This window comes from Cajanus cajan, chromosome 6, assembly GCF_000230855.2.
Source record: "Cajanus cajan strain Asha chromosome 6, NIPB_CcT2T_4, whole genome shotgun sequence".
Classification (NCBI taxonomy): domain Eukaryota; kingdom Viridiplantae; phylum Streptophyta; class Magnoliopsida; order Fabales; family Fabaceae; genus Cajanus; species Cajanus cajan.
Window position 1 is genome coordinate 21,540,190 of NC_138522.1, and position 17,355 is coordinate 21,557,544.

Here is a 17,355-nt window from a genome sequence, read left to right on the forward strand (position 1 = left end):
TTTATGTTGTGTTTTAGGTTGTGCTTGACACAGTTTTTCCTTGTTCTTGATTTGGCCTTGTTGGATACTTGTGTTAGCCTTTCGTCTGTCTTCTTGTATTGTCTGATGCATATGGTTGTTCTTCACTTTTTCTGTCCTTACATTTTTCTGAAATACTAACACACTTGTTAGAGATAACCACGTGAATTATGTTTGTCATACTCAAAACCTTTCTGAGAATTGCTTCGTCTGACTTGTAGACACCCAATTTTGTCCAGACTAACAAAACCAATGAAATGGACGTCTATCATCAAATAAATGAAGCTCCCAAGCATGGAAATAACAGACATGACATCAAAAGGCCTAAAAGGCCAAACAAGCTGGTTTTAGTAGCTAGGAACGGTCTGTTGCAAAACCGGAACGGCTCGTTCCCAATTTGGAACAGGTCGTTCCAAGTTCCTAAAAGGGCCTAAAACCCTAGTTTGGAACGGGCCGTTCCAAGATCCTAAAAAAGGGCTAAAACCTCAATTGAAACGGGCCGTTTCCGAAACTAGAATGAGCCGTTCTAAGTTATTAAAATGGCCTAAAAACCTTGTTTGGAACGGTCGTTCCAGCCTAGTCAATCATGTGTTAGTCTCATCTCTGGAACAGACCGTTCTAGTTTCAGAATGGGCCGTTCCAGTTGCAAAATTAACACTGAACGGTCGGATTCAGAACGGGTCGTTTCGATTTTGGAACGGGCTGTTCTAGCAACTTTTTGATGTCTATAAATAGACGACTTGGGCACAGTTTTCAGGGCCACAAAATTTCGTCCAAGACTCTTTAGAGCTCGAAATTTCTCTCTCTCCCCCTTCTATTGTATTTCTTGAGTTTTGTGAGGCATATTGTAGTGTGAAAGGTTGCCACAAAGCACCTAAAAATCTCCATATTTGAAGATTCAATAGAGCTCGTTCAAGAGGTATTTCAGTCAATCTTCTTCTCTTCCTTTTATTTCTTATCTTTGATAAATCTTGTTATAATAAAAGCAATTATGTAGATATTTTAGGATTAATCGTGTAATTTAAATTTATAGCATGTAAATAAATATTAATAAAGGGGATCTAATATTTAATTTATTAATTCTTATCACGTTAACTTCATCATAGGGTACCGATTGAGGGCGCTGTAGGGGTGCTTAATACCTTCCCTACACGTAACCAACCCCCGAACCTAATTTTGGTTATCAAGGCCATTATTGAATTTTTAAAAATCTTTTCTTTTTCCAATGTTTTGAGTAAAACATTGGTGGCGACTCCATGAACTCATTTTTTTTTCAAAATCATTAATTAAGAATTAGTCTGGTGTCCGAGATTGATGAGATTTTCAAAAGGATGTCTAAACCATAGGTCGCGAGATCGAAAATTTTTGGGTTGCAACAGATGGCGACTCCATACGTATAAAGAGGGTCAGGCCCATATAAATGTTGAAGTTAATAAAATAAGAATAATAATTTAAATATTGGTCCCCTTCATTTGTTTGTTTTCTCGTATGGCTTTAATATATGTTTTCTTGTTTAAATTCCGCATCTATTTGAATAAAAATTGAACACAAACCTTTGCATACAACAGTTCCCCTACACCCGGGGGCATGAGGGTATTAAACATAGGGAGTGGTTGACGTAGGACCAGCCCAAGTTTGACCTTGGAGCTTGCGAGCCTTGTCGAAAATCATACTCAAGGTGATAACCGATTACTCTAGCCCGAAATACTGCGACAAACCTTAGAGTTTTCCAGTTGACGGCGACAGAGATACTAGGTCCCTATAATGGAAGCACCTTGGGGGCCTTAAGACCAGTGAGATTAGAACTATCCTATACAACGCACTTTTCTTAACCGAGACCACAGACCAAGGATTTGAACGTGACTGTTCGTGGGTTATTTTGTATAAGCATATGTTTGTTGCATTTTGTTTATTCAAACCACTCATTTATTTTATTTTTTTTATAATTCCGCTAAGGTAAAGAAAAACACAAAAAATAAAAATGCATTATCATGAGAGAAAACCTAGTGTGAATAAGATCTGCGAGAAGCATACATCCCTTCTTAAAAAGGGGGGCACCATGCATTTTCCAAAAAAAAATAAAATAAAAAATAAAAAATAAATAAAAGTGACAGTGAAAAGGAGGGACATGCATACCATATACATTCCTAGGATCACTAGGGGATTTCTCACAAAGACTAACGAACTCCAATTAGTGTGACCTTTGTCACATCGTAAAAAATTACGAAAAGGGACACTATGATTTCACATTCAAAGGTGTGGTTACCGAGTCTTTGTTGGGAGACCTCCTTCGTGCATTATCATTTAAATAAGCTTAATAGGAAATTATCCCTCAAAGGTGGCTTTTCAACACTCCATACTTACGAGGCTTAAAGTGGAAGAATCATGGAAGCTCTAAAGGAAGGAAATCATGTACTTCTTGAGGAGCTTGTACGGCTTAGACAACAAATGTCTAAGATGATCGATACCATGACCAGAATGCAACACGACATCGACCATACTAGAGGATGTCTGAAAGCTCTAGAAGAAAGATTAAGAGCCGTCGAAACACATGATTATGACGATGAAGAGGTGGTCGAGGCCTGTCCAACGCAAGACGTCCCATTCATATGCAAAATCATAGAATCCTCACGGCCGAATAATAGTCAATCAAAAGGGGTCTACGAGAGGAAGAAAGAAGAGGGAACTCGCGCTACCACTCTCCCTATCTTTCCTCGAAAACTCAAAATGGGGCCAAAGGCAAAAAGGACTTTTGACAAAGTTCCTATAAGTTATGGAGACTTGTTTCCTCAACTGCTGAAGGCGTTGATGTTGGTAAAAGCCCCACCGCAAAGAAAGCAACAACTGTCTTACCCCTTGTGGTATAGGCCCGAGGAAACTTGCGATTATCACGCCGGGGCAGCAGGGCATTCTATTGAAAATTGCAAGGCCTTGAAGCTTCGCGTCCAAGAGCTTATCGACACTGGGCGGCTCATGTTTGAGGCCAACACACTAGACATCAACGAACGACCATGATAAGTACTAATCTTGGAATGGTCTATTGAAAAGCTGTTGAGGGTTCTTTCTTCAAAAAAAAATTAAATTAAATTCATGCTTAAACTCATGACCTTCGCTTATGGTCACGAGTTCAAAATAAAGGCTTGTATAAGTTTTTACATTCATCAATAAGATACGTCATTTCTACAAATCTCTGTTTCATTCCCTTCTCCCTTTTATCACTAAAATCTAAAACCGATCATAGTGCCCAAAAAAACCAAAAAAAAAAAACACAAAAAATAGACATGCCTGAAGATAATAAAATTAATCAAAGCTTCGAACATCTACGACGCATTATCTAAGTCTAAGGTAGATAAGGAAAACACTTCCTCAAAATATACAAGGATAAGAAAGTGATCAAATGCAAAATCATAAGATTCTCATTGCACAAGAGAGTCTTACAAAAACATCGACTCAATTTGGCTGACAAAGGAAGCACAAATCTCGGTCCATGAAAGAACTCTCAACACCCGTAGGCTGGGGCAACATCTTTCTCCTAGGTGTACGAGACGGGGGCAGTGTTAATCACCAAAGACACTGGTCCTCCCAAACGTGGATGACAGGAGGTTTTGTTAAAGCAAAGAAGTATTATGCCTAAAAAACATCACTTGCAAAATACCACTAAGATGAAAACTCGCAAAGGACATCCTAAGCAAAAAAAAAAACAAACAAACAAACAAATAAAACAAAAAAAAAGAAAGACCAAAAGGTCCCGCTAAGACATGTCCTAGGCAAAAATTAGGGATCTAAAAAGGCGGCTCAAATACTTCTATAAGAGGCCGAAATACGAAGACTCTACCCAAGACTCAGACATGTAGTCTAAGATAATTAGGAGAATGATTATAATAATTATCCAAGGAAATGTTTGTTTTAAAAAAAAACTTAAACACTGATCTACCTCAACCACCCATTCTAGATCATCCTTTCCCATCCTTTCTGTCTTGTCCAATCATAATGACATATTATTGATGGTTGTCAAAATTGAACATGTCAACAAAAAAATGAAAATGACCTGCTGGGATGAAAACCCGTCAAGGGCGTCCTAGGCAAAAATTAGGGCAAATAAAGAGAGCAAAAATACCCGCTAGGATACATCCTAGGCAAAAGTTAGAGTTTCTAAACAAAAAAGAAAAAAGAGAGAGCCCCAAGACGGTTCAATACATCAAATGACCAATACAACTAAAGTTTTGCATCAATCGAAGCAGTCTCTTCATGAGAAGGAGAAAAGGGAAGCCACCTTCTAAAAAAAATGGAATAAAATCAACATGCATTGCATGCATCCAAAAGCATTTCACACACTTAGAAAGCTTTCTTTATCCAAGGGGAATTATTCAAAAATAAATAAATAAAATCCTGCATGAATAAGCATCCAGAATTTTTTGCATCCTAACAAAAAAGCAAAAATAACGACATCAGAAAAAGACAAGGTTCAAACATGAAAGAGCCGAAGCTAAACCAAAATGAAATTTAGAAGAAAAAAAACCTATCACAAGCAGATGCCTGGAAAGGCATCAGAATACTCACGTGGCAAGGTCAACACTGGAATCCTTGCCATCCATCCACTTCTCTACCCACCAACATAGGGGCACATCAAACATCTCCTGCCCATCCACCTTGGGGCAGTCTTTCATCCCACAACACCAATGAGAAACATCAAGTACAAGCATAGAGAGGGTTGCTAGATCCCCAAAACTAGTACAAGATTGAAGAGGATTACCTTAGAAGAGGCCGACTGAAGCCTTAAAATATCACTACAACCTGGAGAGGCTACGAAAATAATACAGCCTGGAGAGGCTACAAAAATACTACAGCCTAGAGAGGCTATGAAAATAATACAGCTTGGAGAGGCTACGAAAATACTACAGCCTGGAGAGGCTACGAAAATACTACAACCTGAAAGGCTATGAAAATACTATAGCCTGGAGATGCTACGAAAATACTACAGCTTGGAGAGGCTACGAAAATACTACAGCCTGGAGAGGCTACAAAAATACTACAGCCTGGAGAGGCTACAAAAATACTACAACAACAAAGAGGGTTACCTGACCTTAGAAGAGCCCTGGAGAGGCTACGAAAATACTACAACAACAAAGAGGGTTACCTACCTTTAGAAGAGGCCGGCTGAAGCCTTGAAATATTAGTCCAGCCTGGAGAGGCTACGAAAATACTCCCTCTTAAACAAGCTACAAATAAAGGGACACATTATCACAAGAGAAACAATGGAGCTTCTACTCGAAAACTGAAGATCAGGTGTACAGTTTGTTAGCCTTGTTACCCAATAGAGTACACAACCAACACTCAACTGCTCTAAAGGGTGAGGATACGAGCAAATACACCTATCCAAGGGAAACAATGCAGAAGCACCAACACCAAAGAGACGAAGAGAAGACCTAGATGAAATGTCTACGTCTTTACTTGCCTTTGGAAAAGCAACACATAGCTATTCCAAAGGAAGTAAAGAGGGGCAGCTGTAGACACCCAATTTTGTCCGGACTAACAAAAGCAATGAAATTGACGTCTATCGTCAAAGAAATGGAGCTCCCAAGCATGGAAATAACAGACATGACATCAAAAGGCCTAAAAACCCAAACAAGATAGTTTTAGTAGCTAGGACCTGTCTGATGCAAAACTAGAACGGGTCGTTCCCAATTTGGAATGGGCCGTTCCAAGTTCCTAAAAGGGCCTAAAACCCTAGTTTGGAACTGGTCGTTCCAAGCTCCTAAAAAATGGCTAAAACCTCAATCGAAATGGGTCGTTCCCGAAACTAGAACGGGCTGTTCCAAGTTATTAAAATGGCCTAAAAACCTTGTTTGGAACGGTCGTTCTAGCCTAGTCAATCATGTGTTAATCTCATCTCTGGAACGGGCCGTTCTAGTTTCAGAACGGGTCGTTCCAGTTACAAAATTAACACATAATAGTTGGATCCAGAACAGGCCGTTCCGATTTTGGAACTGGCCGTTCTGGCAACTTTTTGATGCTTATAAATAGACGACTTGGGCACAGTTCTCAAGGCCACAAAATTTCGTCCAAGACTCTTTAGAGTTCGAAATTTCTCTCTCTCTCTCCCTCCTATTGTATTTCTTGAGTTTTGTGAGGCATATTGTAGTGTGAAAGGTTGCCATAAAGCACCTAAAAATCTCCATATTTGAAGATTCAATAGAGATCGTTCAAGAGGTATTTCAGTCAATCTTCTTCTCTTCCTTTTATTTCTTATCTTTGATAAATCTTGTTATAATAAAAGCAATTATGTAGACATTTTAGGATTAATCGTGTAATTTAAATTTATAGCATGTAAATAAATATTAATAAAGGGAATCTAATATTTAATTTATTAATTCTTATCACGTTAACTTTATCATACGGTATCGATTGAGAGCGTTTTAGGGGTGCTTAATACCTTCCCTACACGTAACCGACTCTCGAACCCAATTTTGGTTATCAAGGCCATTATTGAATTTTTAAAAACCTTTTTCTTTTTCCAATGTTTTGAGTAAAACATTGGTGGCGATTTCATGAACTCATTTTTTTCAAAACTTTTAATTAAAGATTAGTCTGGTGTCCGGGCATTCCTTAATTGATGAGATTTTCAAAAGGATGTCTAAACCATAGGTCTCGAGATCGGAAATTTTTGGGTTGCAACATGACTTAACACTAGGGAACTCAGAACCCTAAATATCAATAAATGCTTTAACATGTGTGGCTGGATTTAGAACTATGAGGGTTATATGGTATCAACGAAAAAGACCCTTACATATATTGATTGATAATGGTAGTACACATAACTTCTTAGATGTGCAAATTGCTATGATGTATGGTTGCAGAATTGAGGAATTGGAGCCTATTAACATGGTTGTAGCAAATGGTTCTAAGCTTAAGATTTCCTTAATAGTCAAGAATATTAGTTGAACTATCCAACAGACAACCTTTACATTAGACATGTTGATGTTTCCTTTAGGTTGTTTGAACTTGGTGCTGGGAATTGAGTGGTTGGTAGCATTAGGAGACATTAATTGGAACTTTGAGAAGCTAACTATGACGTTCGAGGCTCAGGGAAAAAAGTCTATGTTGAGAGGAGCAACATCAAATAGTGTGAAAACTGTAAACAAGCGACGATTGAACAAGGTTGAGGGAGCCCATCTGTCCATGATGCAACTTTGCATTGGTGACAATAGTTTACTACAGTCCTTGACTATTCATGTTGAGCAACCTGCCCTACCAGTAGAAGTGGAACAATTGTTGCATGAATTTGATGATATGTTTCTAGAACCATCTCAATTACCACCATTTAGGCCTGGGCATGATCATAAGATTCCTTTCATTCAATAAGAAAACCCAATGAATAAAAAGACCTTACTAGTATGCTAAGAATCAGAAAGATATCATTGATAAGCTTGTCCAGGAATATTTCAAGTCTAGAGTTATTCAAGACAGTAGTAGTCCATATGCAAGTTTGCTGGTGTTAGTGGGAAAGAAAAATGGATCTTGGAGGCTATGTGTGGATTACAGGGACTTGAACAAGGGTACTGTGAAGAAAAAGTTTCCAATTCCCTTGGTAGATGACTTGTTAGATGAGTTGAATGGGTCTATGGTCTTCTCTAAAATTGATTTAAGGGTTGGTTACAATCAGGTGAGGATGGATCCTGAAAATCTGTGTAAGACAACATTCAGAATGCGTAGAGGGCACTATGAGTACATGATGATACCCTTTGGCCTCACAAATGCTCCTACTATTTTCCAGGGTCTCATGAGTACAGTGTTTCAGCAGATTTTGAGAAAATTCCTACTAGTTTTCTTTGATAACATTCATATCTATAGTAGGAAATTGACAGATCATTTAGAACATTTGAGGAAAGTACTTACTACTCTTAGGATTAATTCCTTGTCTGCAAGGAGATCAAAGTGTTATTTTGATGTGCAAAGAGTGGAATATTGGGACATTTTATTTCTAATGAAGGAGTTTCTTCAGACACCAACAAAATTGAAGTTATAGTTAAGTGGACCTTGCCCTAATCTCTCAAGTAGCTGAGAGGATTTTTGGGTTTAGCAAGTTATTGCAGAAGGTTTGTAGAGGGTTATGGAATTATAGCCAAACCATTAACTGATATGCTAAGAAAAGATAAATTTGTATGGACTGAAAATGCTAAACAAGAATTTCATAAGCTTAAGGAGTTGTTGAGTAGTACACCAGTTCTAGCATTCCTTGATTTCTCCAAGATTTTTGTACTAGAGGTGGATGCTTTAGGGTGTGGGATTGGTGCAGTTCTGATGCAAGACAATCATCCCATTGCATATATCAGTAGAACCTTGAATATGCAACAACAGTTGTTATCAACTTATGAGAAATAGTTGCTTGTTGTGGTTTTTGCAGTTCAGAAATAGAGGCACTACCTTCTAAATACACATTTTATTGTGAAAACTAACCATTACAATCTCAAGTATATCATGGATCAGAGGTGGACCATGGATTTTCAGCAAAAATGGTTAGTAAAGCTTATGGAGTTTGATTTCTCCATTGATTAACAAAGGGCCAAGATAATGTGGTGGCTGATGCTCTCTCTAGGATTGATGTGGTTGAATGTAATAGTTTGACTACTCTTTAGTTACAATCTGACATGTTGGACAGAATCCATCAATCTTGGGTTGCTAACTTGAATCTATAGAAGTTAATCAAGAAAGTTCAGGGAAACTTAGCTCCTCATAAGCACTATAGTTGGCAAAATGGGGAATTGAGAAGGAAAGGGAAGCTAGTGGTAGGGAATGATTCTATCCTAAGAAAAGATCTTCTGTAGTGGTTACATGCATATGTTGTTGGTGGGCATTCAGGGATCAGTGCAACCATAAAGAAAGCAAAAGTTATGGTTTATTCAGGGATCAGTCCATAGTGATGTTAAGCATTTCATTCAGCATTGTTCTATATGTCAGTAGTGTACGTATTACACTTCTAGCAGTCCTAGATTACTGCAGCCTTTAATTATTCTTGAACATGTCTAGCAACACATCACTATGGAATTTATAGAGGGTTTTCCTAGTTCCTATGGCAAGCATGTAATTTTTGTAGTGGTGGACAGATTGAGCAAGGTTACTCACTTCATGGCTTTGTCACATGCTTATTCTACTAAGGAAGTAGCTTAGTCCTTTTTGGATAATGTGTTTAAGCTGCATGGGTTTCCATTCACCATAACCAGCGATAGGGATCTTATGTTTATGAGTCAATTTTGGCAAGACTTAATGTCACTTCAAGGGGTTCAAATTCAGCTTTCCACAAGCTACCACCCTCAAATTGATGGACAGTCTGAGGTGGTTAACAAAATTCCTTGAGACTTATTTGAGATGTATGTGTGTTGATTCACCACAAAACTGGGTCAAGTGGTTGTCTTTGGCTAAGTGGTGGCATAATACTACTTATAATATTGGTACTAGAGCAACACCTTATTGGATAGTGTATTGGCTTCCTATTTGCCATACCTTCCAAGGGAATCCAAGGCGGAGCTAGTGGATAAAAGTCTTACAAAAAGGGAGGAAATGTTGAAAGTGATCAAGTTCCACTTGAAGAGAGCTTAGGAAAGGATGAAGCAGCTAACTGACAAGCATAGATCGGACAAGAAGTATTAGATTGGTGATATGGTTTATGTGAAACTACACCCCTATAGGCAAGTTTCTATGGCTCACAGAAGCAATGCTAAGTTGAGCCCCAAGTACTTTGGCCCCTTCAGAATCATTTATTATATTGGGGTAGTAGCTTATAAACTAGAACTTCATGATCATTCAAGCATCCACAATGTATTTCATGTATCACAACTTAAAAAACATGTTGGAGATGCAATAATTTCAACAAATCTACCCTATCAAACTGAAGGAGCACTTATTGAAAGGGAACCTAAGGCCATTTTAGATAGAATGTCTGTAAAAAGGAAAGAAGCAATAACTAAGGTTTTGGTCAAGTGAAAACATCAACTTTTGGAGGATGCAACCTAGGAGTTGTACTATGATTTGAGGCAGAAATACTCGTCATTCCATCCTTGAGGTCAAGGATGTTTCCAAGGGAAGGGCATTGATATGAAATAAAACATATATAGTGAGAGGCTGGATCTTTGTACACGTGTCATTTAGTTAGGATATTAAATTGTTCAATTCCAATTAGGGAAGAAAATTGTTCAGTTAGTTAGTTAGCCATAAGTAGGAAGTTAACTGATTGATCAACAGACAATTTTTCATATAGGTAATAATCGCTTTTGCAACTCTCTAAAAAATTCTCAAGGAAATCATTCGAGACCTTTTCATTCGTAACGTTCCCTCTTTTCTCTATGTTTTTCAAATTCTTGTCTAATTCCTAGTACTACAAATATTCATAACACAATGTTGGTTGCTGGAGAAGAGTGTCTTATGTGTGCATGCGGATTGTTAATGATGTTGGTTGTCGGAGAAGAAAATGTCTCAAAATCGAAATGAACGTCACTTATAGTCTTACAGATATGATAATATATGAAGAAAAAGAAAGGTCGTCCGTAGTAGGCTGCAAGTTTACATTCATGACCTATCAAATGATCATTTGATTATATTATATTATTATTAGTCATTGGATAATTAACTAGACTTTTAGAAATTTAACTAGAGTTGGTTAACTTAAGTATAAGATAGCTAATCATGGTTACACTTAACCATGGTTAGTCTAGCTTGCACATAAGCCAACTAAACTCTATATATTGTAGTTTTGACCCATTTTGTACAACTAAACTCTAGTTAATTGTCTAAAAGCTTATGAAGCAAGTTAAACTAATCCTAATTTAAGAATAACCTAGGTTATCTTAAGTTACCTCCAACTAATTAGCCTAATCATTATAATTCCTAAAATAATGATTAATTTTAATAAGTTGTTAAGATGTCACTATCAAAGTCATGTGATTTAATTTGTAGCTTGGATGGCAAGCTTGGCTTGGTTTCGACATCTAAACTGAAGTTAGCGAAAATACACACAGAAGGGGGGTTGAATGTGTGTGTTAGTGTTCGAAGGAAGATTTTTCAAAATATCTTTGTAAAGATACTCCTTTTTTCTTTTAATAAACATAATGTTTAATCACTGATGAAAACTTGTGCAGGCTTGTCTGACTAGAAAGCTTTTTACGACCAATAAATCTGATCGTCTATTTCAAGAAACAAGTTGAGTAAATTTGTTTTTCGTCTGAAAGACTTTATCGTCCAGATAAAAAGAATTGTTTCTTAAAAAAATGAGCAAAAAAGTATATGAAAGACGAAGTAAATAGTGTTTGAAAAATAGAAAAAGGTATGCACAGATGTTTATATTGGTTCACTCAATCTGAGCTACGTCCAGTCTCCTTTAACTAAAGGGTTCCACTAATCACAGAGGATTACAAGTATTCTCAATCACTTCTGGCTCGTCAACCTCACTTGTAGACACTAGTATTCTTAACCACTTTTGGTTCTCCAAGTATTCTTGATCACTTCTGGCGTGCTAGCTTCACTCACTAGCACTAGTATTCTCTACTACTTCTAGTTCACAAGTATTCTTTCTAACAGCCTCTTCAGGCTTTATAGCAAATGAGGGTGTTGAGTGTGTTTGCAACTCTCACAGAGAGGATAAAATAGTTTCTACACTCACTAAGGTGCGTAACCTGAGTTTTACAAGAATAAGTGTCTAAGTGTTGTGTTTAATCTCGTAGAGAGGATAGGATATTAGCAACACTCACTAAGATAAGCTATCTTAGCTTTTACACAGATATGCAAGAAATGCTTTGAGAAGAAATGTAGCTTATGCTTTTTAGCTTCCTTTTTCTTACTGCACGTTTTCTCTATCTTTCTCATTTCTTCTCACCTTCTTCTTCTTTGCCTTGATACTTATAGCCAGTTCATAAATCTGCCCGTTGTTTGAATTTAAATTTTCCCGTTGGAGCGTAGCTTCATGTCGTTGCAGATGGAGGCTTGTTCATGGCTATGTAAATCTTTTCATTTAATGCATTTGATCTTGCATTAAATGTTTGCTTGTATTCGTGAAGTCTTTCTGTGTATTTGATTACTTCAATGTATGACTTCAATTATGATCTAGGCATATTTGTACTTTTCTCATCAGTTTAGCTGCTGAGGTGCTGTCTTTTTCTGAAAAGTAAGTGTCCTTTCTCTAATGCACGCAACTTTGACTTGTAAATCCACGCTTGCCTATTTCTCTTCTTTATGTATTCACGTTTGATCTCCTTTTGTGTTTATTGTATGATTTCACTCGATGTGATTAGTGGACTACAGACGCGCTTCATTACTTTATGACTATGTCTGGATACATGATTCTTCGTCTGGTCTTGACTACCCTTTACGTCTGATTATGAAAGCGATGACTTTGTCTACTTGTTCGTTACGCTATATCTGATGATTTTTCCAACTTTCGTCTCATTCTTGACTTAGACTCATATAATGCCTGTTTTGGTCTTGTGTTTGATCCCTCAGGCTTCAACTGATAGATTCGTCTTATCTTGTATTTGATTTAGGCCTGGATCAACCTTAGTCTTGATACTAGCTTTGCTATCGTTTGATGTCTTTTTCAATTCGATTATGCTTGATCATACTTTGATAGAAGCTAGATGAAGACCGGTTGATAAATCTCCATAGCTCCACCTCTCACGATCTTTGCACCTTGAGGTTGACTTGAATGGAAGCTTGAAACACTTTGAAGAAACCTTCAATGGTGGAGAAACAACAAAAGAGGTTCGGCCACTCCTTGAAATTGGAGAAGCTTGAAGAACCTTGCTCAAAGGTTGAAGTGCCTTTGAGAGAAACCTTGAGAGAAAATGTCTCACAATTTTGGTGGCTTGAGAAGAGAGAATTCTAAGAGAATTTCTGAATTCATTCATCAAAAGTGTGTAAGAAGGTAAAAGTTACAAATATATAGGGAGAGGTAGCTTAGAGAGCAAACTAACCTTAACCATGGTTCATTAGGAACCACGGTAAGGTCAAGCCTAACCGTCCAAGGTTTATAAAACTTGGAGAGCAAGCTTCTAAGCTTGAAGAGAATGAGTGAAAAACTCGGCCAAAGGAGAAGAAGAAGGCTAGGCGGCCCAAGGCTCATTTGCTCACTTGATTTATTTCAAAAATGTTTGATTTGGTTTAGTTAGGTTCATCCTATGATGATGAGACCTAGCTAAATCAAATCCATGAAAAATTAGGAGCAAAATGAGTCTAATATGTAAAATTTTGCCTAGGCCCATCTCTGGCCCAATTTCTAATCACACTCCCAAGCATTGCTAAATGCCACCCCTTTTTTCCCACTGCAAAAATAGAAAATGAGTGTATCAACAAAGGAGGTTAAATGAAGTTAAAATCTCCAAGTAACCCACCCTAAAATCACTAATAAAAGCAAGTAAAGTGCCTCACAAATACAAAGCCAAAAATAGTCCTATACAAGAGAACTATGTACAAAATATACACAAGTGGAACTAGGTCTTCTCTTCATGATAGAGTAGTCCAAGTGAAGATTACCTTGGGCTTGAGAAGCCCACTAGTCTTCAAGAAGTCCAACTCTTCTTGTATTCTCCTAGCCATAGCTCTAGTGATTGGGCCCTTGGCCCATGGTCTATCATACTTTGTCCTTCATTTTTGCCTGAACTTATTGTTATCCATCTGAAACACTAATGTACACGTTAGGAATAACAATATGTATTATATTTGTCATATTCAAAACCTCGGTGGTAATTGTGAATGTGCTTCGTCTGACTTAACACAAACCACTTGCAAAAGCAAGTGGACATCCAAACCTATGGGCCATAAATAAGGGTTTGGGTACCATTGGTGATTTGGTAAATTAGGGTTTGTGTTTGTAGAGAGAAATTTAGGGAAGAAGATGAATAGTTGTGTATGTAAGTTCTTTTGAGAGAGTGAGAGAGTGGAGGGAAAGACAATTACTTTTGGTTGGTAGTTGGAGACCAGGTCTGTGCAAACGTGGTTGGTAGACTGAGGGGACAGGAGATAGGTACTAATGTGATGTGCCTCTATCGTTCCCACTACTCCACACATTGCTTTTACGAAAACCAATATATCTCATGATTCTTCACACTAATGAGCTTTAAATGCACCTGAAACTCTATAAAAAATTCAGCCGATAGGTTAGTGTAGGTATCATGTCAGATTAATGAGATGAAACGTAAGCAAAAGGTGATGTAATTCAGATGATACAAAGTGAGACGATGCAAGTGAGGTTCAATCTAACATATATTTCAAATGAAAATCATTTCTAATGAATCTAAAGTGTTCTTCATCTAAAGCCTTTGTAAAGATATCAACCAATTGATGATCAATGTCAATAAACTTTATATCAAAAACTTTTTCTTGCATATAATCATGAATGAAATGATATCTTATCTCAATGTGCTTTACTTTGGAATGCATTATAGGATTTTTAAACAAACTAATAGCAATGGTGTTATTATAGAATACAGGGATATTATTTGCAAGACTAGAGTAGCTTCAAGTTGATAATTGATCCATAAGAGTTTTGAACAACATCTAGCTGCTAAGATATACTCTGTCTCTACAGTTGAAAGAGCTATGGAGATCTATTTCTTGCTTCCCCAGGAGATGAGGTAGCTTCCTAAGAATTGAAAAACTCCACTTGTACTCTTTCTTTCAAGTCATCTCTAGCATAGTCAACATCACAAAATCCTTTTAACCTAAAATTATTATTCTTTTCACATAACATACAAATATTAGTAGAACTTGTAAGGTATCTAAATATTTGTTTGATAGCTTTTATATGTGACTCTTTAGGATTAAATTGAAATCTAGAACATAGACAAACCATGAACATGATATTAGGTCTGGTTGTAGTCAGGTAGAGTAGGGATCCAATCATATCTGCATAGATCATCTAATCTACTAGTTTAACTAATTCATTTTTTGGCAAACTTATAGATAGATGCATGGGTGTGAGCAATGGCTTGCTATCATTCATTCCAAACTTTTGAAAAAGTTTTTTTTAGTGTATTTCTATTGATGAATGAAGATGCCTTCATCTATTAGCTTGATTTGAAGTCCCAAGAAGAACTTCAATTTACCCATCATGCTTATCTCAAATTTTTCTTTGCATTAACTTGAAAAAATCCTCATAGAAAAACTCATTAGTAGCACCAAAAATTATATCTTCTATATATATCTAAACCATAATGAAATATGTTCTAGACTCTTCTAAAAAGGGTAGTTTCGGCTTTAGCTCTCACAAAATCATTGCTAAGTAAAAAAGTTACTTGGTCTTATCATACCAAGTTTTACGAACTTGTTTCAGACCATAAATAGCCTTTTTGAGTTTGAAAACATGTTCTCTAAAATTAGGATTTTTAAAACCCGATGGTTCTTTGATATACGCTTCCTCCTTTATTATTCCAATAAAAAGCTCTCTTTGTGTCCATTTGAAAAAGTTTTATGTTTTTGTGAGCATCAACGACTTACATGATCCTAATAGCTTTAAGTCTAGCAATAGAAGCAAAGGTTTCAATAAAATCAATATCATCTTGCTGATTATAGTCTTGAGCTACCAATCTAGCCTTATTCCTCATCACTTTACCTTGTTCATTTAGTTTGTTTTTTAATATCCATTTAGCTCCAATCACGTTTTGGAGTTCAGGCTTTGGTACTAGGGTTTAAATGTCATTTCTTTTGAATCGATGGTTTTCCTACTAGGAAACACTCTTACGTTAATACTCTCTAACACTTGATCTTCTTCCAAGCTTAGGTGATAACTTCCTGAATCCTTGTCCTGAAAAGGAGGGGGAAGGTACTTGCAAAGGCACTCCAACACTCAAGTCAGTACTCGGTGTAGAGCAATCAATATTGTAGCATTAAATAATCATACCTACCTTTCATGTCTCATCAATATCGTATTTATAGTGACATACTTGGGCATGATGGGCATTTTGACTCCAACGCCTAGTAATCTAGGTTTTATGTTCTAGTTATGATTGATGTGGACCCTTATTATTTAACCTTTGTTCTCACCTGAGATTCTTGAGATTGGATCGATGACGATCTCTCCCATGAGATTCGTGAGCCTCCATTGGTTCGCAGGTTGTCTGCTCCAAGATGGGGGTGGTACCTGTAAAAGAGACTCCAATGCTAAAATTAGTACTTGATAGTGTAGATGTCTCGTATATATAGCAGACGTACCTTGCTGATATTAGGGTTTTTATTTTCTACCGACACATTGGCATTTTTAGGGTTTTACCTTGTGATTGCAGCGCGGTGAAAAGATTGTATTTTTATTTGTTTGATGATGTGGCCTCTTTGGGCCGGCGTGGTGTTCTGATATCCATGTTTCATGGCCAAGCTAAGGAACTCGGCAATAGCTTGGTCAGGTTGGTAAACCTTTGATCGAGTAGGCAGCTTGGTGTGGGACAAGTCGGCAACTCGACTGGCCAGTACACTTGCCCCCCAACCACCGACTGATGTAAGAGCGAAGGGGCTTCTGAATAGCTCCCAAGTTCACTGCTTAGTCAGATTGGTAGGCCTTTGACCGAGTAGGCAGCTTGGCGAGGGACAAGTTGGTAACTCGGTTGGCCAGTGCACTTGCCCCCCAAGCACTGAGTGATGTAAGAGCGAAGGGGCTTCTGCTATTGTGTTTTTTACTTCTCAGCATTCTCCGTTTCACCTTTTGCTATTGTGTTTTTTACTTCTCAGCATTCTCCATTTTTTTCATTTTCGGCGTCAATCTCAAGTTCATCCTCCTTCTTTTCCAACATTAAGGTACCATCGCCCCATTTCTCTTTGCTTATTTGCTTAAGAGTGTGTATTATGGCGGGTAGTCGTACCAAGGGGAAGGGGAAGGTTAGAAATGAGAATTAGGGTAACAAGAGGAAGCGAGGTGGGAATAATAGGAAAGATTTCCATCCTCCGATATCTACCCCTGGGTATGAGTGGGTGAGGGGGGATGTTGGTAAGTTTGGGAGTAGGTTCTCTTCCCCTTCGTCAGTGGATTCGCTTCTTAAGGAGTTGTCAATCTGTGTCTCTTCGGATGAAGAACTCATCAGGGTCGTCCATTTCCAAACTGATGAACGCGTCTTCTTGTCAGGTTCCTCTCCCTTTTTTATATGTACCGATGTCTCTTCAAGGATCTCAGTGTTTTTGTACCCTTTACTTCATTTGAGTGTTCCTTCCTAATCCATATTAATGCAGCCCCAAGCCAACTTCATTCGAACAATTGGAGTTTTCTCTAAGCTTTCCAAGTTATATGCTCGGTTCTAAGGATAGAGGTTTCGCTGCCCAAGTTCATGCATTTTTACCAATTGAAGTTGGGGGACCCCCCTCTAGGTT